The following is a 25,681-nucleotide window of genomic DNA, read 5'->3' on the forward strand; positions in this document are numbered from 1 at the left end:
GTGTTACTACGACGGCGTATGTCCGATTTTACAGTGTTCTTCGTGTTTCCAGGTTTTAAATCATTAAGTTAGCATATCATATAGATATAGAACATGTGTTTAGTTGATTTTAAAAGTCAAGTTAGAAGGATTAACTTTTGTTTGCGAACAAGTTTAGAATTAACTAAACTATGTTCTAGTGATTACAAGTTTAAACCTTCGAATAAGATAGCTTTATATGTATGAATCGAATGATGTTATGAACATCATTACTACCTCGAGTTTTCTGGATAAAGCTACTGGAAATGAGAAAAATGGATCTAGCTTCAAAGGATCCTTGGATGGCTTGAAAGTTCTTGAAGCAGAATCATGACACGAAAAACAAGTTCAAGTAAGATTTCCACTCGAAATAAGATTGTTATAGTTATAGAAATTGAATCAAAGTTTGAATATGAGTATTACCTTGTATTAGAAAGATATCTTACTGTAAATAAGAAAGATTTCTTGAGGTTGGATGATCACTCTACAAGATTGGAAGTAAGCTAGCAAACTTGGAAGTATTCTTGATTTTATGAAACTAGAACTTGTAGAATTTATGAAGAATACTTAGAACTTGAAGATAGAACTTGAGAGAGATCAATTAGATGAAGAAAATTGAAGAATGAAAGTGTTTGTAGGTGTTTTTGATCGTTGGTGTATGGATTAGATATAAAGGATATGTAATTTTGTTTTCATGTAAATAAGTCATGAATGATTACTCATATTTTTGTAATTCTATGAGATATTTCATGCTAGTTGCCAAATGATGGTTCCCACATGTGTTAGGTGACTCACATGGGCTGCTAAGAGCTGATCATTGGAGTGTATATACCAATAGTACATACATCTAAAAGCTGTGTATTGTACGAGTATGAATACGGGTGCATACGAGTAGAATTGTTGATGAAACTGAACGAGGATGTAATTGTAAGCATTTTTGTTAAGTAGAAGTATTTTGATAAGTGTCTTGAAGTCTTTCAAAAGTGTATGAATACATATTAAAACACTACATGTATATACATTTTAACTGAGTCGTTAAGTCATCGTTAGTCGTTACATGTAAGTGTTGTTTTGAAACCTTTAGGTTAACGATCTTGTTAAATGTTGTTAACCCAATGTTTATAATATCAAATGAGATTTTAAATTATTATATTATCATGATAATATGATGTATGAATATCTCTTAATATGATATATATACATTAAATGTCATTACAACGATAATCGTTACATATATGTCTCGTTTCAAAATCATTAAGTTAGTAGTCTTGCTTTTACATATGTAGTTCATTGTTAATATACTTAATGATATGTTTACTTATCATAATATCATGTTAACTATATATATATATATATCCATATATATGTCATCATATAGTTTTTACAAGTTTTAACGTTCGTGAATCACCGGTCAACTTGGGTGGTCAATTGTCTATATGAAACCTATTTCAGTTAATCAAGTCTTAACAAGTTTGATTGATTAACATGTTGGAAACACTTAATCATGTAAATAACAATTTCATTTAATATATATATAAACATGGAAAAGTTCGGGTCACTACAATGATGATTTTGTGATTTATTGTGACGCATCAAAGCAAGGTCTCGGTTGTGTATTAATGTAACGAACGAAGGTGATTGCTTATGAGTCTAGACAATTGAAGATTCACGAGCAAAATTATACAACTCACGATTTGGAATTGGGTGCTGTTGTTTTTGCATTAAAGACTTGGAGGCATTATTTATATGGAGTCAAAAGTATTATATATACCGACCACAAAAGTCTCCAACATATATTTAATCAGAAGCAACTGAATATGAGACAATGCAGGTGGATTGAACTGTTGAATGATTATGATTTTGAGATTCGATACCACCCGGAGAAGGCGAATGTGGTTGCCGACGCTTTGAGTAGAAAGGACAGAGAACCTATACGGGTAAAAGCTATGAATATAATTATTCGTACTAACCTTAGTACTCAAATAAAGGAGGCACAATAGGGGGTTGTAAAAGAAGAAAAGTTGAAGAATGAGATACCCAAAGGATCAGAGAAACATCTTAATATTCGGGAAGATGGAATATATATATATATATATATATATATATATATATATATATATATATATATATATATATATATATATATATATATATATATATATATATATTACCAAGGTTTGGAGATGTGCGAGAAATGGTACTTAAAGAAGCACATAAAACCAGATATTCAATACATCCTAGAGCGGGGAAGATGTATAAAGATCTCAAGAAATACTTTTGGTGGCCGGGTATGAAAGCCGATATTGCTAAATATGTAGGAGAATGTTTGACGTGTTCTACGGTCAAAGCTGAACATCAGAAACCATCAGGTCTACTACAACAACCTGAAATCCCGGAATGGAAATGGGAAAACATTACCATAGATTTCATTACTAAATTGCCAAGGACTGCAAGTGGTTATGATACTATTTGGGTAATAGTTGATCGTCTCACCAAGTCAGCACACTTCCTGCCAATGAGAGAAGATGACAAAATGGAGAAGTTGGCACGATTGTATTTGAAGGAGGTTGTCTCCAGACATGGAATACCCGTCTCTATTATCTCTGATAGGGATGGTAGATTTGTTTCAAGGTTCTGGCAGACATTGCAACAAGCATTGGGGACTTGTCTAGACATGAGTACTGCCTATCATCCACAAACTAATGGACAGAGTGAAAGGATGATACAAACGCTTGAAGACATGCTACGAGCATGTGTTATTGATTTCGAAAACAGTTGGGATCGACACCTACCGTTAGCAGAATTTTCCTACAACAACAGTTATCATTCTAGTATTGAGATGGCGTCATTTGAGGCACTTTATGGTAGAAAGTGCAGGTCTCCGATTTGTTGGAATGAAGTGGGGGATAGACAGATTACGGGTCCGGAGATAATACAAGAAACTACCGAGAAAATCATCCAAATTCAACAACGATTGAAAACCGCCCAGAGTCGAAAAAAGAGCTACGCGGACAGTAAAAGAAAAGATATGGAGTTTGAAATTGGAGAAATGGTCATGCTTAAGGTTTCACCTTGGAAAGGTGTTGTTCAATTTGGTAAACGGGGGAAACTAAATCCAAGGTACATTGGACAATTCAAGATTATAGATCGTGTCGGACCAGTAGCTTACCAACTGGAGCTACCTCAACAACTCGCGGCTGTACATAACACTTTCCAAGTCTCGAATTTGAAGAAATGTTTTGCTAAAGAAGATCTCACTATTCCATTGGACGAAATCCAAATCAATGAAAAACTTCAATTCATTGAAGAACCCGTCGAAATAATGGATCGTGAGGTTAAGAGACTTAAGAAAAACAAGATACCGATTGTTAAGGTTCGATGGAATGCTCGTAGAGGACCCGAGTTCACCTGGGAGCATGAAGATCAGATGAAGAAGAAATACCCGCATCTATTTCCAGAAGATTCGTCAACACCTTCAACAGCTTAAAATTTCAGGACGAAATTTATTTAACGGGTAGGTACTGTAGTGACCCGAACTTTTCCATGTTTATATATATTAATTGAGATTGATATTTACATGACTAAATTTTTCCAACGTGTTAAGCAATCAAACTTCTTAAGACTTGATTAAATGAAATAAGTTTCATATAGACAATTGATCACCCAAGTTGACCGGCGATTCACGAACGTTACAAAATTGTAAAAACCACATGTTGTGGTATATATAGACATATATATATGGTTGACATGAGATTATGATGAGTAAGTATCTCACTAAGTATATTAACAATGTGTGATATACATAAGAAATGAGATTACTAAGTTAAGAAACTCGAAATGATATATATAACGATTATCGTTATGATAACGTCTACTAAATATATATGTATCATATTAAGATATTGATACAATATATTTAACATGATAAAATGATTTTTAAATATATCATTAAGTGTGTTAATAATGAACTACATATGTTAAAACAATACTACTAACTCAAGAATTACGAAACGAGACTTATATGTAACGATTATCGTTGTAACGATGTTTTAATGTATATATCATATTAAGAGATATTCATACATCATAATATCATGATGATATAATAATTTAACAATTCATTTGATATAATAAACATTGGGTTAGCAACATTAATTGAGATCGTTAACTTAAAGGTTTCAAAACAACACTTACATGTAACGACTAACGAAGACTTAACGACTCCATTAGAATGTATATACATGTTGTGTTTTGATATGTATTCTTACACTTTTGAAAGACTTCAAGAAACATATCAAAGTACTTCTACTTAACAAAAATACTTACAATTACATCCTCGTTCAGTTTCATCAACAATTCTACTCGTATGCACCCGTATTCGTACTCGTACAATACACAGCTTTTAGATGTATGTACTATTGGTATATACACTCCAATGATCAGCTCTTAGTAGCCCATGTGAATCACCTAACACATGTGGGAACCATCATTTGACAACTAGCATGAAATATCTCATAAAATTACAAAAATATTAGTAATCATTCATGACTTATTTACATGAAAACAAAATTACATATCCTTTATATCTAATCCATATACCAACGACAAAAAACACCTACAAACACTTTCATTCTTTAATTTTATTCATCTAATTGATCTCTCTCAAGTTCCATCTTCAAGTTCTAAGTGTTCTTCATAAATTCCATAACTATAGTTTTATAAAAATCAAGAATACTTCCAAGTTTGCAAGTCTACTTCCAAGCTTTCTAATTCATTCCAAGTAATCATCTAAGATCAAGGAACCTTTGTTATTTACAGTAGGTTATCTTTCTAATTCAAGGTAATATTCATATTCAAACTTTGATTCAATTTCTACAACTATAACAATCTTATTTCGAGTGAAAATCTTACTTGAACTGTTTTCGCGTCATGATTCTGCTTCAAGAACTTTCAAGCCATCCAAGGATCCTTTGAAGCTAGATCCATTTTTCTCATTTCTAGTAGTTTTATCCAGAAAACTTGAGGTAGTAATGATGTTCATAACATCATTCGATTCATACATATAAAGCTATCATATTCGAAGGTTTAAACTTGTAATCACTAGAACATAGTTTAGTTAATTTTAAACTTGTTCGCAAACAAAAGTTAATCCTTCTAACTTGACTTTTAAAATCAACTAAACACATGTTCTATATCTATATGATATGCTAACTTAATGATTTAAAACCTGGAAACACGATGAACACCATAAAATCGGATATACGCCGTCCTAGTGAAACCGGGGGCTGTTTTGGTTTGGATAATTAAAAACTATGAAAAACTTTGATTTAAAAGTTGTTCTTCTGGGAAAATAATTTTTCATATGAACAAGAAACTATATCCAAAAATCTTGGTTAAACTCAAAGTGAAAGTATGTTTTTCAAAATGGTCATCAAGATGTCGTTCTTTCGACGAAAATGACTACCTCTTTAGTAATTGACATGTAACTTAAATTTCTGGATATAAACCTATACTTTTTCTGTTTGGATTCTTAAATTAGAGTTCAATATAAAACCATAGCAATTTGATTCACTCAAAACGGATTTAAAATGAAGAAGTTATGGGTAAAACAAGATTGGATATTTTTGATCTTTTTAGCTACGGGAAATGTTTAATAAATCTATACAAATCATATCCTAGCTAACTTATATTGTATTATACATGTATTCTAATATATTATGTAATCTTGGGATACCATAGACACGTATGCAAATGTTTTGACATATCATATCGACCCATGTATATATATTATTTGGAACAACCATAGACACTCTATATGCAGTAATGTTGGAGTTAGCTATACAGGGTTGAGGTTGATTCCAAAAATATATATACTTTGATTTATGATTTAGCCTGAGACGTGTATACACTGGGTCGTGGATTGATTCAAGATAATATATATCGATTTATTTCTGTACATCTAACTGTGGACAACTAGTTGTAGGTTACTAACGAGGACAGCTGACTTAATATACTCAAATCTTTAAAACATAAAAAAAAATGGTTGTAATTATATTTTGATCATACTTTGATATATATGTACATATTTGTATAGGTTTGTGAATCGATCCGTGGCCAAGTCTTATTTCCGAGAAAGGAAATATCTGTGAAAGTGAGTTATAGTCCCACTTTTAAAATCTAATATTTTTGGGATGAGAATACATGCAGGTTTTATAAATGATTTACAAAATAGACACAAGCACGTGAAACTACATTCTATGGTTGAATTATCGAAATCGAATATGCCCTTTTTATTAAGTCTGGTAATCTAAGAATTAGGGAACAGACACCCTAAATGACGCGAATCCTAAAGATAGATCTATTGGGCCTAACAAACCCCATCCAAAGTACCGGATGCTTTAGTACTTCAAAATTTATATCATATCCGAAGGGTGCCCCGGAATGATGGGGATATTCTTATACATGCTTCTTGTTAATGTCGGTTACCAGGTGTTCACCATATGAATGATTTTTATCTCTATGTATGGGATGTGTATTGAAATATGAAATCTTGTGGTCTATTGTTACGATTTGATATATATAGGTTAAACCTATAACTCACCAACATTTTTGTTGACGTTTAAAGCATGTTTATTCTCAGGTGAATACTAAGAGCTTTCGCTGTTGCATACTAAAATAAGGACAAGATTTGGAGTCCATGTTTGTATGATATTGTGTAAAAACTGCATTCAAGAAACATATGTCGATGTAATATATTTCTATTGTAAACCATTATGTAATGGTCGTGTGTAAACAGTATATTTTAGATTATCATTATTTGATAATCTACGTAATATTTTTAAAACCTTTATTGATAAAATAAAGGTTATGGCTGTTTTAAAAATGAATGCAGTCTTTGAAAAACGTCTCATATAGAGGTCAAAACCTCGCAACGAAATCAATTAATATGGAACGTTTATAATCAATATGAATGGGACATTTCACTTCAAGACACATATCAATGTACATCTACTTATCAAGAATTCTTACAATTGCATTTTCATTCATTTTCATCAACAATTCTACTCGTATGCACCCGTATTCGTACTCGTACAATACCCAGCTTCTAAATGTATTTACTATTGGTATATACACTTCAATGATCAGCTCTTAGCAGCCCTTGTGATTCATCTAACACATGTGGAAACCGTCATTTGGCAACTAGCATGAAATATCTAACAAAACAACAAAGTAATGGAGCCGACATTGACTCCATTTTCACGCCTCATATCACCTACCACAAACACACTTTGATTTCCATTTTTATGCATCAAATTACTCTCTCTCAATTACTCTCTTAGTGTTCTAAGTGTTCTTCATCATTTCCTTCATAATCTAGCTCAATCTAGGTAACCTAGGTCAACATACAAAACAACTACTCAAGAAAACATCAAGAAGACTTTCTAGTTTGCTAGCTTACTTTCAATCTTGCAAATCCATTTTAAGTAATCATCCAACCTCAAGAAATCTTTTTTATTTACAGAAATATATCTCTCTAATTCAAGGTAATACTCATACTCAAACTTTGAATCAATTTCTATAACTATAACGATCTTATTTCGAGTGGAAATCTTACTTGAACTTGTTTTCGTGTCATGATTCTACTTCAAGAACTTTCAAGCCATCCAAGAATCCTTTGAAGCTAGATCAATTTTTGTCACTTCCAGTAGGTTTATCCACAAAACTTGAGGTAGTAATGATGTTCATAACATCATTCGATTCATACATATAAAACTATCTTATTCGAAGATTTAAACTTGTAATCACTAGAACATAGTTTACTTAATTCTAAACTTGTTTGCAAACAGAGTTAATCCTTCTAACTTGAATTTTAAAATCAACTAAACACATGTTCTATATCTATATGATATGCTAACTTAATGATTTAAAACCTGGAAACACAAAAAATACCGTAAAACCGGACATATGCCGTTGTAGTAACACCGCGGGCTGTTTTGGGTTAGTTAATTAAAAAATATGATAAACTTTGATTTAAAAGTTGTTCTTCTGGGAAAATGATTTTTCTTATGAACATGAAATTATATCCAAAAATCATGGTTAAACTCAAAGTGGAAGTATGTTTTTCAAAATGGTCATCAAGAAGTCGTTCTTTCGACTGAAATGACTACCTCTTACAATATTGACTTGTAACATGTATTTCCGACTATAAACTTATACTTTTTCTATTTAGTTTCATAAATTTCAGTTCATTATGAAACCATAGCAACTTGAATCACTCAAAACGGATTTAAAACGAAGAAATTATGGGTAAAACAAGATTGGATAATTTTGCTTGTTGTTGCTACATGAAATTTGTAACAAATCTATACAAATCATAACTTAACTAACTTATATTGTATTATACATGTATTCTAACATATATTATGTAATCTTGGGATACCATAGACACGAATACAATGTTTTGACATATCATATCGACCCATCTATATATATATTTCGGAACAACCATAGACACTCTATATGCAGTAATGCTTAAGTTAGATATACAGGGTTGAGGTTGATTCTAAAATAATATATATACTTTGAGTTGTGATCGAGTCTGAAACTTGTAGACATTGGTTCGTGGATTGATTCGAGATAATATATATTTCTTTATTTCTGTACATTTTTTGAACATACTTTGATATATATGTACATATTTGTTATAGTTTCGTGAATCGACCAGTGGCCAAGTCTTACTTCCCGACGAAGTAAAAATCTGTGAAAGTGAGTTATAGTCCCAATTTTAAAAATCTAATATTTTTGGGATGAGAATACATGCAATTTTATAAATGTTTTACAAAATAGACACAAGTACGTGAAACTACTTTCTATGGTTGAATGATCGAAGCCGAATATGCCCCTTTTGCTTGGTAACCTAAGAATTAGTAAACCAGTCTACTAATTGACGCGAATCCTAAAGATAGATCTATTGGGACCAACAAACCCCATCCGTTGTAGCGGATGCTTTAGTACTTCGAGTTTTTATATCATGTCCGATGGATGTCCCGGAATGATGGGGATATTCTTATATGCATCTTGTTAATGTCGGTTACCAGATGTTCACCATATGAATGATTTTTATCTCTATGTATGGGATGATGTTTATGAAAAATGAAAATATGAAATCTTGTGGTCTATCATTACGATTGATAAATATATAGGTTAAACCTATAACTCACCAACATTTTTGTTGACGTTTTAAGCATGTTTATTCTCAGGTAATTGTTAAGAGCTTTCGCTGTTGCATACTAAATTAAGGACAAGATTTGGAGTCCATGCATGTATAATAGTGTTTGAAAACTGCATTCGAAGACATATATTGTTGTGTAATATTATTGTAAACCATTATGTAATGGTCGTGTGAAAACGCTATATTTTTTATTATCATTTTTAAACCGTTATCGATAAAATAAAGGTTATGGTTTGTTTTAAAATCGAATGCAGTCTTTGAAAAACGTCTCATATAGAGGTCAAAACCTCGCAACGAAATCAATTAATATGGAACGTTTATAATCAATATGAACGGGACATTTCAGTTGATATCCGAGCGTTGGTCTTAGAGAACTAGAAAATTGCATTAGTGTGTCTTACCGAGTTTGTTGAGATGAATTAGTGAGTCTGGACTTCGACCGTGTTTTCTTTAAAAACGATTGCTTAACACTTTTTGTTGGAAACTATATATTATTAACATGTAAATATTATGTGATATATTAATCTCTTAACGTGTTTGATATTGTGTGATAGATGTCTACCTCTAGTACAAATCCCATCGACTCACCTAATAATAATGAAGAGTCGAATATATTTTGGGAAGATTCACAAATTCCCGAGGAAGAACCGGAAGAGGAGGAACCGGAAGAGGAAGAACCGGAAGAAGAGGAATAGAAAGAAGAAGAGGTTTCGGAGGATGAAATATTAATACCTACAGTAAAATGATTAAATAAAAGAAGATCCCCAACCAATGGACCAAAGTTAAAAATGGTCAATGGTGTTTCCGCCAAGGAAGCAAAATACTGGGAAAATTACCAATTTTCTGATGAATCGAATCCCGACGAGGATTTCGATGATATTATAGAAATTACCCCAACTCAATTTAATAAGGCAAAGAATAATAAGGGAAAGGGCATTAAAATAGAGAAACCTGATTCCGACCCCGATGAACTTTATGTGTATCGTAAACGCCCGTATTTCTTAGATTTTAACAATAATCCGGGAACATCTAGGCCACTAGGTTTTTCTAAACCATTTGTGAAAATGACGGCCCGTTTTAGAGGATCACCATGTATCCCTAGGAAATTAGCTAAATGAACTAAGTCCGAAGAAGAAGAAACAAGCGAGTCGGAATAAAGAGTTGTAATCATGCTGTGTAATATATGTATTGTAGTGTGTTTGCATTTTTATGTTATATGTAAAAATTGCTTGTATTATTTGTTAATTATCTTTTACGAATCTAATCCTTGTTTATTTTACAGTATAAAAACAAAAATGGACGTTAAAGATAGACAACCAAAAATTTTAGAAGACCTACCAAGGGAAACACCAGTTGTAGTAAGTCTATCGAGCTTTGGATTCTGACTGAGGACTCTTTCGTAGTGAAACACATGACTAGACCCTTAGTACATTGTCGGTCCCAGACCATGCTAGTGTAGTCACCAATCATATAAACTTCGTACGTATACGCTGAAGCACAGCGGTTGTTGTAAGCTGTACCTCTGCTAAGTAAGGCCATGGAACCCGGTCAGTGTTGATTAGTACACTGCACCATAACGTGGTCTCAAGCATTGCACCCCGCTTGAGGGATTCTTAGTTAATTAAGGAACTGTTTGTTCAGACTCATAAAGGATTGGACCGTTAGGATAACCGAACGTGTTCATGGTAGTCAACTTGACTTGGCCTTGGTGTTCTTTATGGTTGAACTCTTTTTAAAGGGCCTAACTATCTTTTAAAACCAATCATTAACAAAAGCATTGAAACATATCACGTCTCTCGGATATGGTAAACCATGTATTCTATTATGCTTAAGAAAGTTTAGACCATTGTGGAATGTTAATACGTCACCCAACTGAGTCGCTCAATTGGATGAGCCGTCTGAACGTGTATGCCTGTAGTCAGACTGCACGGGCTTCGGGGGTAAGGGACGTTGTTGTCTATTCAGAATCATCAAGCCTAACACAATACCCAGTGACATGTCTTATGACAGGGGCGTTTAGGACCAGTGTAATGAATACAAGGCCTCTGTCTATTCAGGAGCTAGCATTCCGTAATCTCGGCAGAATAACTGATGAGGTCATAGCATGCGCTCACTTTAACCTTATCTGAATTATGAATTTTATCATTTACTTTATCCATCTTAGAAAATCCCAAAATTAAGTAATCACTACTCCTTCCTAACTATCTTAGGCTTAAATACAGGTTCGATTCTACTGATATCTCAAAAATACGACTCTAGGTCATACTTCCCTTATTCATACTAAGGAGTAATACGATTTAGGCCCCACTAAATATATATTTAAAACAGTACCCACCCCCTTGGTGGTTGATTCTGGCGTGCTGCGGCCTGACGACAACGCACAAACAAAACCGTTCGTTTCGACCATATCATAAAGATCAACACTTATTCAATTCTCGTTGACTAGTTAATGATCCCCGCAACTTCAACTAATGATAAACCACAATAACAGTCGTTCTTAGACAAACAATACATGAAATAATAAGATCTAATTGTTCAAATCATAAAGATAGCAATCCTTCACCCTAGTTCAATCATCTAAGTAGATACAACTAGTTTAGATACTCATATTAAAATAAAGAACACAAAAGCTTGAAAAGTAAACCATTGAATCCATTAAATTAAATGTGAATAAAAGTAATAGCAAGATTAAACTAACCACAATTGTTGCAAAGATGTAAAGATAATGAAAAATTGTTAGAAAAGCTAAGAAATTCGTAACCTAATGGCTGGAGCATAAAAATTCGTAAGTAAAAAGCTGATTACCCTAAAAAGGGTTAAAAACGCGTATTTATACTAAACCTAAAAACTGAAGTCGGCCAGCTAATCTCGCGGCCGTATTAGGAAAATCGCGACCGCATCTCTTCAAATCACGACCGTGAGAGTTTACTTCTCAGATTCCTGAACTTCTGTTAACAAATTGCAAACACGAGAATTTTATCATGGGCAAAGACCAAACTCACGGCCGCATCAAGGTATATCGCGATCGGAGATTCACCATTCTGATCAGTATTTTTCTGTTTCAATTTAATACTTTGACACTTCGTTTCGGCTTGCAATTTCTTCTCGAAAACACTCAAACCTTTGACCAAATATCTTCCAAAACGTAATAACTCTTCGAATCTTCTCGTAGGAACACAAAAACTTAAACTTTAACATTTCCTTCACCATTTCTTCAATTTATAACTAAAAACCAAATAAAAACTAACTGATATTGCGAGTAAGAATATGTATAAACGAGACAATATCAAAATCCCCCACACTTGAACCTTGCTTGTCCTCGAGCAAGTCTATCTTCAAATAATATTAACTCGAACAAAGATAATCAAACTTGAACAAATCTTCAATAGTAACAAAATCAAAACATACCGATATCGTCTTCAAAGATCATTAACTCCATATTGTGTAGTCTTCAACAAAATTAGTACAAGGCTCAAGTCTTCAATCAAATACCATCAACATTCAACCATGATCCAAGCCTAAGTCTACCCACAACAACCATTCTCCGGTCAAAGTCAACTCCATCTTCTACAAGGTATTCAATCATCAATCATCAAGTATATAACTTTCACAACCCAAACTTTGACCTCCTTGACTTTGACCAATTATGTAGGATTCGTGGGATAGCCATCAACTCACCAAAATACCATTCAAAATAATCCTGAAGATCGTTAACCTCAATTTCACCAAAATAAGTTCAAGATGTCAATAAATATATACCATAAGTTAAAATCACCATGGAAATCATAAAAAAAAAACTAACCAAAATGAGTAAGACCATAAACATCATAAAAATTACCATCCACCAAGGAGTCTATTGCGTAATAAGTGTATGCCTCCAAAAAGTATGCTCCTCTAATCAACCCGCGTTGGCTATCCCTCTTTCACCTCCATGCCCCCAAAACACCAATAGTCGTCAATTCCAAATATAATCGTCAATTCCAAATTTGGGTTAAGGTGGTTGCGCCAAAGCTAAGGGACTGGGTACCCCTATCTTTATTGGTCAATCCGGGCTTAGGATAACCGGCACTCATCAAGCTTTCTATCACACCTGGCTAGGAAGACTTTACTTCCTAAAAAGAATCACACTTAACTTTTAAGACTTTACTTACAAGCTTGAAACACTGATATGCTACTAACAGACGATTTCATTTGTGCGATGTCGTTAGGTCACATGATGTCCGATTCGGTAGCACACAGTGTCTTCGTTTATTTATATTTTGCGGGGCCTAAATTTACTTTTACTTTCTAAGGTGTAGAAGGTGTAAGTTAACCTAGTGTAATTTTTTTTTTACTGATTAATGAATTGAAGATCAAGCGGATAATTGTCTTTTAATTAAATTACCTGGATAAAAGATAGTAGTTGATTTTAGCTAAAAGTCCTAAGTGCGGAAAAGTAAATAAAGTGGAAGGATATCTAGAGTATGCAGATCAGGGAAATGTTGACCAAGATATCAGTATTGGGTTAGGGAAAGGTAATTATGCTTATGTAAAGACTATGCTTGAAATGATGTAGATCTGGTTGGATGAGCCAATTACATAGACCTACTTGTCTCTGAACTCTCGGAGTTCTCTTAGAGCAGTGAGAAGTATGTCACTTGGTCATATAATTGAAAGGTAACAATACCTCGGAGGTTATCCTCAGTAAAGCACTAGGTTTATTAGTGAGTTAAGCTCTAATCCTAACCCTCGTTATCAGTTCAGGTAACTAAATAACAACGTGCCGTGTTGATTGAACACTGATCACAAACGAAAGGAATCCGTCTGTTTAAGTTGGCAAAACCTTAAATGAAAACTAATAACCATTCCATCATACTAATGAGATCATATCAATTCAAACATTATACATCATCACAGTCAATATACTGATAGTAAAGCAGATAGAAACCTAATGAATACCTAAACAGTTGATATGACTAAGACCTAAGGCAACAATCAAACAGGAACATGCACTCTGCTTGGGTTACACAATGAAGGCACTAACTAGATCTTAACAGCATTTAAGGGGTCTCTTCGGAACAGTCAATATGCATACTAGGTCATTCATGTCTCAATTCCTAAGTTCCGTGTTCTAAAAGTGCATTAAATGCCTCTCTGGAACTCCGGCCATACCGAGTTCATAGAATCTTTAGATACAGCATAACCAGGGGTCTTAATCCTATGAAGAAGCTAATTTCATATAGGTGGACAAGTCCTGATCACAACCTAGGTTGGTCAATCCTTAAGATGCTAGCATACAAATCTATCAGACTTCCTAGTTCAGTATTATAACAGTAATCGTACTAAATTAACATAAATACGCTAACCAAGACTTCTGTCATGGCAACATACAGATTAATTAAGCTATCATGGTAATATAGGAATGCATTATTAAACATAAAAAGTAAGAACGCATGTTTAATACAAAAGACAAGCGTTTCGGATAAAAACCTGAAAAGGCCGAAGAAATCTGCCCGAGTTCGCAGAGACTCTCCGGGATATCCTCCGAAAAATAAAAGCTAAGCTAATTTCTACTAAAGACTAACTAAAAGCTTGAAAATATGAAATGAATTACAATTTGAGTGTGTGTTGGAATGGATGGAGAGAGCCCTTTAAATAGACTTGATTTTTTCCTGCAAACGGCTGGCAGGCCGTTTTAGGAGGCCGTTTGCTAAGGCAAGCCGTTTATCGAGCCCGTTTGCTCTGACCATTTGGCAGGCCATTTTCCATACTGGCAGGCCATTTGGCAAGCCGTATGGCAGGCCGTTTGCTGGCCTGGTCAGCCTGATTTCACTGGATCGTAACTTGATTTCTTGTCTTTCACCGTTTTCACTCTAGAATCTTCGTTTTAACTCCGTTTTACTTGATTCTTTTTGCATCACCTTCGTAATTACCTAATCTACAAAATCAATTGAAAAACGATAATTTTGCCGATAAAGTTTAAATCTTTATTGTTATAGGGCTTAATATTGGGGATTAAAATGTGACGTTTTGCCCAATATCAAATACCCCACACTTGGCTTTGCTTGTCCTCAAGTAAAAAGCGGGAATATAAGGATCTTTCTAATAGATTCTCCCTTGCTCCACCTGTAGATCTTTTTATTATGCCTTTATCAGAAGTCGGCACATCTTTCGAAAGTATTAGAAAAAGTTTCGAGCTTCTATGGTTTGGTCGCTAGATTTCAATTGCGTCTATAGTGAAAAAGGCGTACTTTCCAACTCTCAGATGTAGAGTATACATGATCAGGATCCTCACTAGCGGATCACTCATATCATTAAAGTGTTTAGGGTGTCCTATTCTAATTGTATTGTCGCTCAGAAGCCAGTCGTGCAACAGTTCTCATCATAGGCTTGGTAAAGCATCGATATCTCCACTGGTTAAGTAAGGACGGCACTGATCTTCTTCCTAAGCATTCTTTCAAGAGGAAGACGGGTTATAGGGTTTGGTCGAAAATTTATGGATATCCAGATCTATTGATTTTTGAGAGAATTGATAGATTTTGATTCTTCAGAGTATCCATTTTGGATAGAGAATGGCCTAGAATCCGTTAAAGTTTTCTTCGGAAGAGGCGGATTTTGCTAAGACTTAATCTAGAATTTTCTTTTGTTCTTCCTGCATTCTTCTTTAGGGCATCTTCTCGGGTTTTTCTTTGCCTTATTCATAGAGACTTTGCTCTTTCATAATCATTTTTTTATCGGCATACCCTTTCTTCATAATTTTTTTCTTTCGTTCCTGGTGCCCAGAGAGGAAGTGATAATCCACTGAAAATAGGTCTTTGACCTATCAAAAACAATCAGGGGTTCGGAATCTTTCAACAAGTGCTTTTGAAGCGAATTTGATCGATCTATCTCTTTATAAATCTCTGGATCTTTTGATGAATGAAAAGGGGGTGAATGTTAATGGTGTATTTTGAGAGTGAATTTGGGGTGAATATTTCTGATTCATCAACTCTTTATATGAGTTGGCCGGTTTAAATTGCGTGGAGTGGAAATGGAAATGGATGGCTTTTTGTCTTCTCTATTCAGAATGATTTCGGAAGGAGTATCGCACCTGCACCACGTATGGCGCTGTGACAACCCGGAAATTTCCAACCAAATTTAAACTTTATCTTTATATTATTCCGACACGATAAGCAAAGTTTGTTAAGTTAAATCTCAAGAATTTTAAATTGTGTTCATACATTCATTATAACCTCGACCAAATTCCGACGATTCACGAACCGTTATATATAAATAAATATGTATATATATATATATATATATATATATATATATATATATATATATATATATATATATATATATATATATATATATATATATATTATAACTTGAGAATATTAATAAAGTATTAAACATATAATACTTTACATGAACGTATTTGTTTCAATATGTTTATCGATGGAATTAGAAGATAATATCAAATGATTAAATTATTAGATACATTGAATTTATGGCTACGAGTCCCTGTTAGGAGGTCCACTTTGATTTAGGAAACCTTTCCCTTTTAACCATATTCGGAAAATGGTAAAGTGATTTTACATATAAGAACAAGGTGTCAACTAACGAGAACTAGACAAGAGTTAGTGAAGATTCCTATTTGATTTTCAATTCATACCTTACAACATTTTCCTCGTGATGTTAATAAGATAACTATTATGACTATCATTTTAAAGTTGAAATGTGGAATGTAAATAACTTAGATATTGGGTATCAACATTTTTCATTAAGATGATTTCATACGTTTATTTAACCTTTGAACTTTATCTCATGCTTCACCAACAGACTGTAATTTAAAAACTTGAAACCTATTATGAATATATATGATTCTACTTTTCTAAAACGCTTTATGATATAACGATTTCCATTATTTTAACCTTTAAACAAAATGATTCTTAAATATATTTAGTTTTGGAAAACAAAATTATCATATTTATTTGATTTAGTTTCAAACGTATAAAAATGTTTTTAGTTTAAAAAGAACTTTATTATTAAAACGTATATAACTTTTATAAATATCTAGAACCACTTTTGACAACTCATTACTTAACCAGTATGATAAAGATAACGATATTTATATTTTATTTTATTAAATACATATAACGATTTAAATTAATATTATATATATTTATATGCGTATTATATGTACATAGTTTTATACTTTTACTATACTTAAACTTTACCTTTACTTTATTTTTACTTTACTTTAACTTTAATAATTCATACTTTAATAATCCACTTTAATAATTCATACTTTAATAATTCACTTTAATAATTCATACTTTAATAATTCACTTTAATAATTCACTTTAATAATTCATACTTTAATAATTCACTTTAATAATTCACTTTAATAATTCATACTTTAATAATTCACTTTAATAATTCACTTTAATAATTCATACTTTAATAAATCACTTTAATAATTCATACTTTAATAATTCACTTTAATAATTCATACTTTAATAATTCACTTCAATAATTCAAAAATCTATTATAAATAGAATTAAATAGGTTTCATTATTTCATAGAAACTTGAAAATATATTTCTCTAAACTCTCTCAATCGAATTACATATATATATTTTCTTTGTATTATTTCAAGATATTATTAGTATACATAAAATACTACGACGGAGTTATTCTCGGACGATTTCAAAATAAGTTTTCAAACGGGATAGAGCTAAGGAAATTATGGGTTATAGCTATGGAGGTTATGGGTATTGATCGAGGGTATTGCTCGTGAGGTCAACCTAACGTTTATCATTTTCGTTGCGTCTATGTACTTTCCTGCAATATTGAATCACAATATTGATACGTTCGTGAATCCGAGACAAACCCTGCACTTGTTCAGTGCCATCATATACATAATTGCTACGAAATACAGTATTGTGAGTTTCATTTGCTCCATTTTTAATTGCTTTTGCAATATATATTTTTGGGCTGAGAATACATGCGCTGTTTTATAAATGTTTTACGAAGTAGGCACAAGTACTAAAACTAATTCTATGTGGGTTTAAACCAGAAATATACCCTTAGCTTGGTAACATTAAACTACTTGTCTATGTATGGTAGGCGCGAATCCTAAAGATAGATCTATTGGGCCTGACAAACCCCATCCTAACTATGGGATGCTTTAGTACTTCGAGGTTATTTTAAACACACCTGATCTGGTGTACTTCATAGGGTAAAACATGAATGTTAAGGCTTGTTACCGGGTGCCTACAACTTATAGAATACTTTTAAACACTTGCGAGTGTACGGATATTTATGAAAACTGAAATCTTGTGGTGTGTTACTATTACAGAAATGATTGATTATGATAAACTAATGAACTCACTAACCTTTTGGTTGACACTTTAAAGCATGTTTATTCTCAGGTATTAAAGAAATCTTCCGCTGTGCATTAGCTCATTTTAATGATATTACCTGGAGTCATTCATGACATACTTTGAAAGACGTTGCATTCGAGTCGTTGAGTTCATCAAGATTAATATTAAGTCAATTATAGTTGGATGTAATATGAAATGGTATGCATGCCGTCAATTTTTGATGTAAAGAAAGTTTGTCTTTTAAAAACGAATGCAATGTTTGTAAAACGTATCATATAGAGGTCAAATACCTCACGATGTAATCAACTATTGTGAATCGTTTATAATGTATATGAACGGGTCCTTTCAGTTGGTATCAGAGTAGTGGTCTTAGCGAAACAGGTCTGCATTAGTGTGTCTAACTGATAAGTCGTTAGGATGCATTAGTGATTCTGGACTTCGACCGTGTCTGCATTGTCAAAACTTTTGCTTATCATTTTTGTCAGAAATTGCCTGCTTATCATTCTTAGTCTAGACACGTCTTACTGCATTGATTGCATGAATAGTGTATAGACAAAATTCATATCTTAGCGTATCTATTACTATAAACTTTGCCTGACATATCCCGTAAATTCATCCGTAATCTACGAAATCTTTTGCGCTATATATATAGATATTCTATGTAATTGGAACACCACCCGATAGCCAAAAAATCATTTCATATCGAAAAATCCTTTATTCAATCGAACAAAATGGAATTCGTCATTAGTTCAAGTCCCTCGAATTCTGATATGGAATCTCACTCAAGCTCCGAAAGTAGTGTGACTGGAATGGATCAACCAATCAGCCATCATCTATTTTGGATGAATTGGGGATGGGTTCGTAGCCTCCTCAATCATTGCAGACAAGAAGAAGACGATCCTTTCCATCCACCACATTGCCCTCTTAGCGAAGAACCTAAAGCACTTACCGGCGAACCTGTCCGAAACACCATTTTCTCTCTTATTTCCAGAGTATCTCATCACAATTATATACTACATCAAATTCTTGATTTTATTTATCCGCTCGTCCGAACCGACAATCACCCCGGTGTAATAGAAGAAGTCAACGAGCTTCGCGTTCGGGTAGTGGCTTTGGAGAATATGGTATAAAGATTACAAACACCATCAGCAGCATCAGCAGCATAACCAGTACCACCATCATCAGTGCCAACAGTACCATTACCACCTCCAACCACAACTGCATCGTAACCCTCAACTTCACAATCTGTCCCACGAGCATCAACGTCATACACACCATAGATACCAAGGAATACCAACAACAATAACTGACGAAGTATTAATTCATAACTTCATTGGAGAAGCATTCCGCGGAGATTATGTAATCTCTAAAGTCTTAGAGATTATCTAATCTAGCCCTAACCATAAAGCAGTTAAGCAAACCGAAATGATAGAAGGAAGAGTAGACACCCTGACAAAAATGGTGTGCGATTAACTAGCTAAACTTGTTTTACCAACAGCATCATTAGTACCATCAGCGTCACCAGCATCGTCAGTGCAGTCAGCATCAGAATCAACAACATCTATAACATCACAAACTTCGTCAATTCAAGAATCACTGTGGACATCATTACAAATCAATAACGCGTATATTGTATTAGTGAGTTATGAAGAATTAACTCATTCCCTCTGAAGAAATTATATGTATATTTTACATATATATTTTTTGAAAAAAATAAATAAATAAATAAATCTTTCCGTGCTAAGCTATTGTGTATGAATCTTAACTACTTGGTTAATTCATATTACAAATATGCAATAATGTACGTCTTTCGCCCGCAACTTAACCAGCGTTAACTACAATCTCTGTCTCAATTCAACAAATTCCAATTTATAATAAATCAAGTATATATTTGATTTTACACTTTCATCATCGATGTACCTGAAACTTTTCAGATAACATCATTCGTACTTTGCGAAGTTCACAAGAATTTAACGAAAACCAACATCACGCCTCAACAAATAACGAAGTATTGATTCATAATTTCAATATTATTGAAGAAATACTTATGTAATCTCTAAAGCCTTCAAGGGATTATTCAATTCTAGTTCCAACCGTAAATCGAATGAGTTTAATTTAGTATTAACTCATTAAAATCTATGTTACATCTGAAGAGAGTATATATACATATATATTTTTCATAAAGACTGTAATAAAATTATTTTGTACAAAATATTAATTGTGAATTTTTTTTTAACGGGTAGGTAATACCCGAGAGATATATATATATATTCACAATTAATATGTTACATTCTTTGAATTTGATTAAGCAAATTATCAACTATAATTCCTACTTTCACAATAATATACATTCTTTCATAGAAATCAAAACAACCATACTCATTCAAACTCAATTACATATTCTGATTTTGAAAACTCAGAATTCAATTCGAGATATAACCGGTACCATCACTTTTAGATTCCTACATCTTTCAAAGCTATACTTTGACTTCAAAACTGTGTTAGAACATCAAATGTATATTAACGATTACAATCTGTGTTCAAACCCTTCGAAAATTTCTGAAGACACTTCAAATATTGAGCAATCGAGATAATGATCCAACCACATATTACCCACAGTTATGTACTTAAAAAGCTCTCGAAACCAAAGTCATAATTCAACACATATATGTGTCAGATCCTTTGGCATTTATTAGCAAAAAAAAATAATTTTGCAATTCCTTTGTAAAGTAGCAAATTATATCACAGCTCCAACAAGATAACTTCGATTTTTCATTCGGAGTAGCCTTATCATAATCTTGATATTTATGATTACCCTTTTATTACCGGAGAACCTTTCATGTTTCACCACATTAGCAATAAACTTAATCACAACTTCACTGATCTTTGACCTTCCGAAGAATCATTATAATTACCGAAACCCCATCATTTACTCATTCACATCTTGTAACGAGAATTGCCATACGAATCATCGGGAATTAGCAATCAGTATTTTGAAATCTCGCAGCATGTCTACGCCAACAGTTATATGTGTATATATAACGTCTATCTCCTGGACTTACATACTTGAATGTGAAGTTACTGAAAAACACCCTGAACTGCGGAATAGTTCTCGAAATGTTGATGTAGCAGCAAAAACTATAAACGACTTTAACAATAAAAGTTTGATGATAATGAATAGTGTGCTGGCAAAGCGCAGAAAAAAAAAGTTTTGGAACTGGAAAACGAATTGAGCAAAGTATGAAGGAGGCTGTGGACAAATCACAAAGACTGAATCTGCCTTCAAAGAATCCAAATGATTTAGTATCTGCTGAATTCATTAACAAATACCTTGCTCCTGACTCTAAACCCCTGCTGACAATATTCTTCATCATCCTCTGATATTAGAAATCCTAAGATATCATCATAAATATCCTCCATATTTCTGAAGATATTTTCATAATTATTCTTATCCGAAATCATTTATCTCTTCGCGCTATCTATATTACATCATAAAAGAAACTATTTGTGACGACCCAGAAATTTCCGACTAAATTTAAACTTTATCTTTATATTATTCTGACACGATAAGCAATGTTTGTTAAGTTAAATCTCAAGGATTTTAAACTATGTTTATACATTCATTTAAACCTCGACCAAATTTCAATAATTCACGAACCATTAAATGAACATATATGAATATGTATGTATATGTGTATATGTTATAAATTGAAAATGTCAACAAAGTATTTAAAAGTATAATGCTTTATATGAATGTATTTGTTTCAATATGATTATCGACGAAATTAAAAAAAATATATGTATATATATATTAAATGAATGAATTATCAGAAACATTGAATTATGATTACAAGTCTCTGTTGAGAGGTCCACTATGATTTGAGAAATCTATTCCTCTTAACGATATTCGAAATAATTTGTAAAGCTATTTATAAATAAAAATAAAAAGTGTCATTTACGAAAGTTAGACAAAAGCTATTGGAGAATTGGTTTCCGTAATATTCTATTAATCTATTTTCAAACGTACAAAAACGTTTTCAGTTTAAAAAGAACTTTATTATTAAAACGTATATAACTTTTATAAATATCTATAATCACTTTTGACAACTCATTACTTAACCATTATAATAAATATAACGATATTTATATTTTATTTCATTAAATATATATATAACGATTTAAATTAATATTATATATATTTATACACGTATTATACATACATAGTTTTTATATTTTTACTATAATTTAACTTTACCTTTACTTTACTTTTACTTTACTTTAACTTTAATAATTCACTTTAATAATTTATACTTTAATAATTCACTTTAATAATTCATACTTTAATAATTCACTTTAATAATTCATACTTTAATAATTCATTTTAATAATTCATACTTTAATAATTCACTTTAATAATTCATACTTTAATAATTCACTTTAATAATTCAAAAATCTATTATAAATAGAATTCAATAGGTTTCATTATTTCATAGAAACTTGAAAATATATTTCTCTAAACTCTCTTAATCGATTTACATATATATATATATATATATATATATATATATATATATATATATATATATATATATATATATATATATATATATATATATATATATATATATATATTGCTCTATATTATTTCAAGATATTATTAGTATACATAAAATATTACGACGGAGTGATGTCCGAGTGATTTCAAAATAGTTTTTTTTTTGAATGAGTCGAAGCTAAGGAAATTATGGGTTATAGCTATGGAGGTGATGGGTATGGTTCATGGGTATGCTCGTGAGGTCAATCTAGTGTTTATCATCTCCGTTGCGTCTACGTACTTTCCTGCAATATTGAATCTCAATATTGATACGTGAGCACTCATAACTTAACTTTTATATATCAATAGTGTATCCCTGACTAGTGCTCGAGTATATAGGATTATGCATGCTTGTACATTCGATATTGTTCTTAGATAGGTTTGTTGAATCCTGAATTAGATACATATGCTACTGAGATAGGGTATATGATATGCATGTCATTGGAAAGCTAGTGAAAAATTAAGAACTTTTCATTTAGATATCGAATGGTTTCGATGAACGGATTTGAAGTTAAAGTCAACTGAATTTTAGTATTATTGTTAAAATGATTATTATTACTATCGTCGTTATTATTTTAATTGAAATATCATTGTTATTATAAAATATCATTATTACTATTATGTTAGTATTATCATTTTATCATAATAACATTTTTAGTAAATATAAATATTGTTATTTTTTTTATAGAATAATAATAATTATTATTACAAAATAATACAACTTTTACTTATTATTATTATGATCAATATTATTTTATCAAATAAATAGGGGATACAAAGATATTTTTCACCACTCGTAATATAATTACATTAATAATACTTACCACTATAGTTTTACGATATTAAGTGAACTTTATAAATTTTACTACTTAAGATATATAAAAGTATATTTTATCATATATAAACGTTAATATAAATTTTTATTAATAAATGACTTTTATTATTATAAAATCTAATAAATATATTTAAATATATAAAACGACTATAGCTAAGTTATATAATAAACACGTATAAATTTTAGAAGTCATTTTGGGTCAAGTTGACTTTTGTTGACTTTTGCATATTAGTCTCGAGCATTAGGATTGTGGTACACTATGACTTGACCAAAAATTGTTAGACAAATATTGACCAACAAATAAATATATATAATTAATATAGGTTCGTGAATCCGAGGCCAACCTTGCACTTGTTAAATGACGTTATATGTATTTTTACTACGAAATACAGTATGGTGAGTTTCATTTGCTCCCTTTTATATATATTTTTGGGACTGAGAATACATGCGCTGTTTTTATAAATATTTTACGAAATAGGCACAAGTACTAAAACTAATTCTACGTGGGTTTAAACCAGAAATATACCCTTAGCTTGGTAACATTAAACTACTTGTCTATATACGGTAGGCGCGAATCCTAAAGATAGATCTATTGGGCCTGACAAACCCCATCCTGACTATGGGATGCTTTAGTACTTCGAGGTTATTTTAAACACACCTGATCTGGTGTACTTCAGAGGGTAAAACATGAACGTTAAGGCTTGTTACCGGGTGCCTACAACTTATAGAATACTTTTATACACTTGCGAGTGTACATATATTTATAAACGAAAATCTTGTGGTCTATTAATATATTGAAATGATTATTATGATAAACCTATGAACTCACCAACCTTTTGGTTGACACTTTAAAGCATGTTTATTCTCAGGTATTAAAGAAATCTTCTGCTGTGCATTAGCTCATTTTAAGGATATTACTTGGAGTCATTCATGGCATATTTTGAAAGACGTTGCATTCGAGTCATTGAGTTCATCAAGATTATTATTATGTTAATTATAGTTGGATGTATTATGAAATGGTGTGCATTCTGTCAACTTTCGTTGTAAAGAAAGTTTGTCTTTTAAAAACGAATGCAATGTTTGTAAAATGTATCATATAGAGGTCAAAATACCTCGCGATGTAATCAACTATTGTGAATCGTTTATAATGTATATGAACGGGTCCTTTCAGTTGGTATCAGAGCGATGGTCTTAGCGAACCAGATCTGCATTAGTGTGTCTGACTGATAGTTGTTAGGATGCATTAATGAGCCTGGACTTCGACCGTGTCTGCATGTCAAAAGTTTTGCTTATCATTTTTGTCGAAAATTGCCTGCTTATCATTCTTAGTCTAGACACGTCTTACTGCATTGATTGCATGAATAGTGTATAGACAAAATTCATATCTTAGCGTATCTGCTAATCCATATCTTAGCGTATCTGTTACTGTAAACTTTGCCTGACATATCCCGTAATTTCCTCCGTAATCTACGAAATCTTTTGCGCTATATATATAGATATTCTATGTAATTAGAATACCACCCGATAGCCGAAAAATCATTTCATATCGAAAAATTCTTTATTCAATCGAACGAAATGGAATTCGTCATTAGTTCAAGTCCCTCGAATTCCGATATGGAATCCCACTCAAGCTCCGAAAGCAGTGTGACCGGA

The sequence above is a fragment of the Rutidosis leptorrhynchoides genome, chromosome 10 (genome assembly GCF_046630445.1).
Source record: "Rutidosis leptorrhynchoides isolate AG116_Rl617_1_P2 chromosome 10, CSIRO_AGI_Rlap_v1, whole genome shotgun sequence".
Classification (NCBI taxonomy): Eukaryota; Viridiplantae; Streptophyta; class Magnoliopsida; order Asterales; family Asteraceae; genus Rutidosis; species Rutidosis leptorrhynchoides.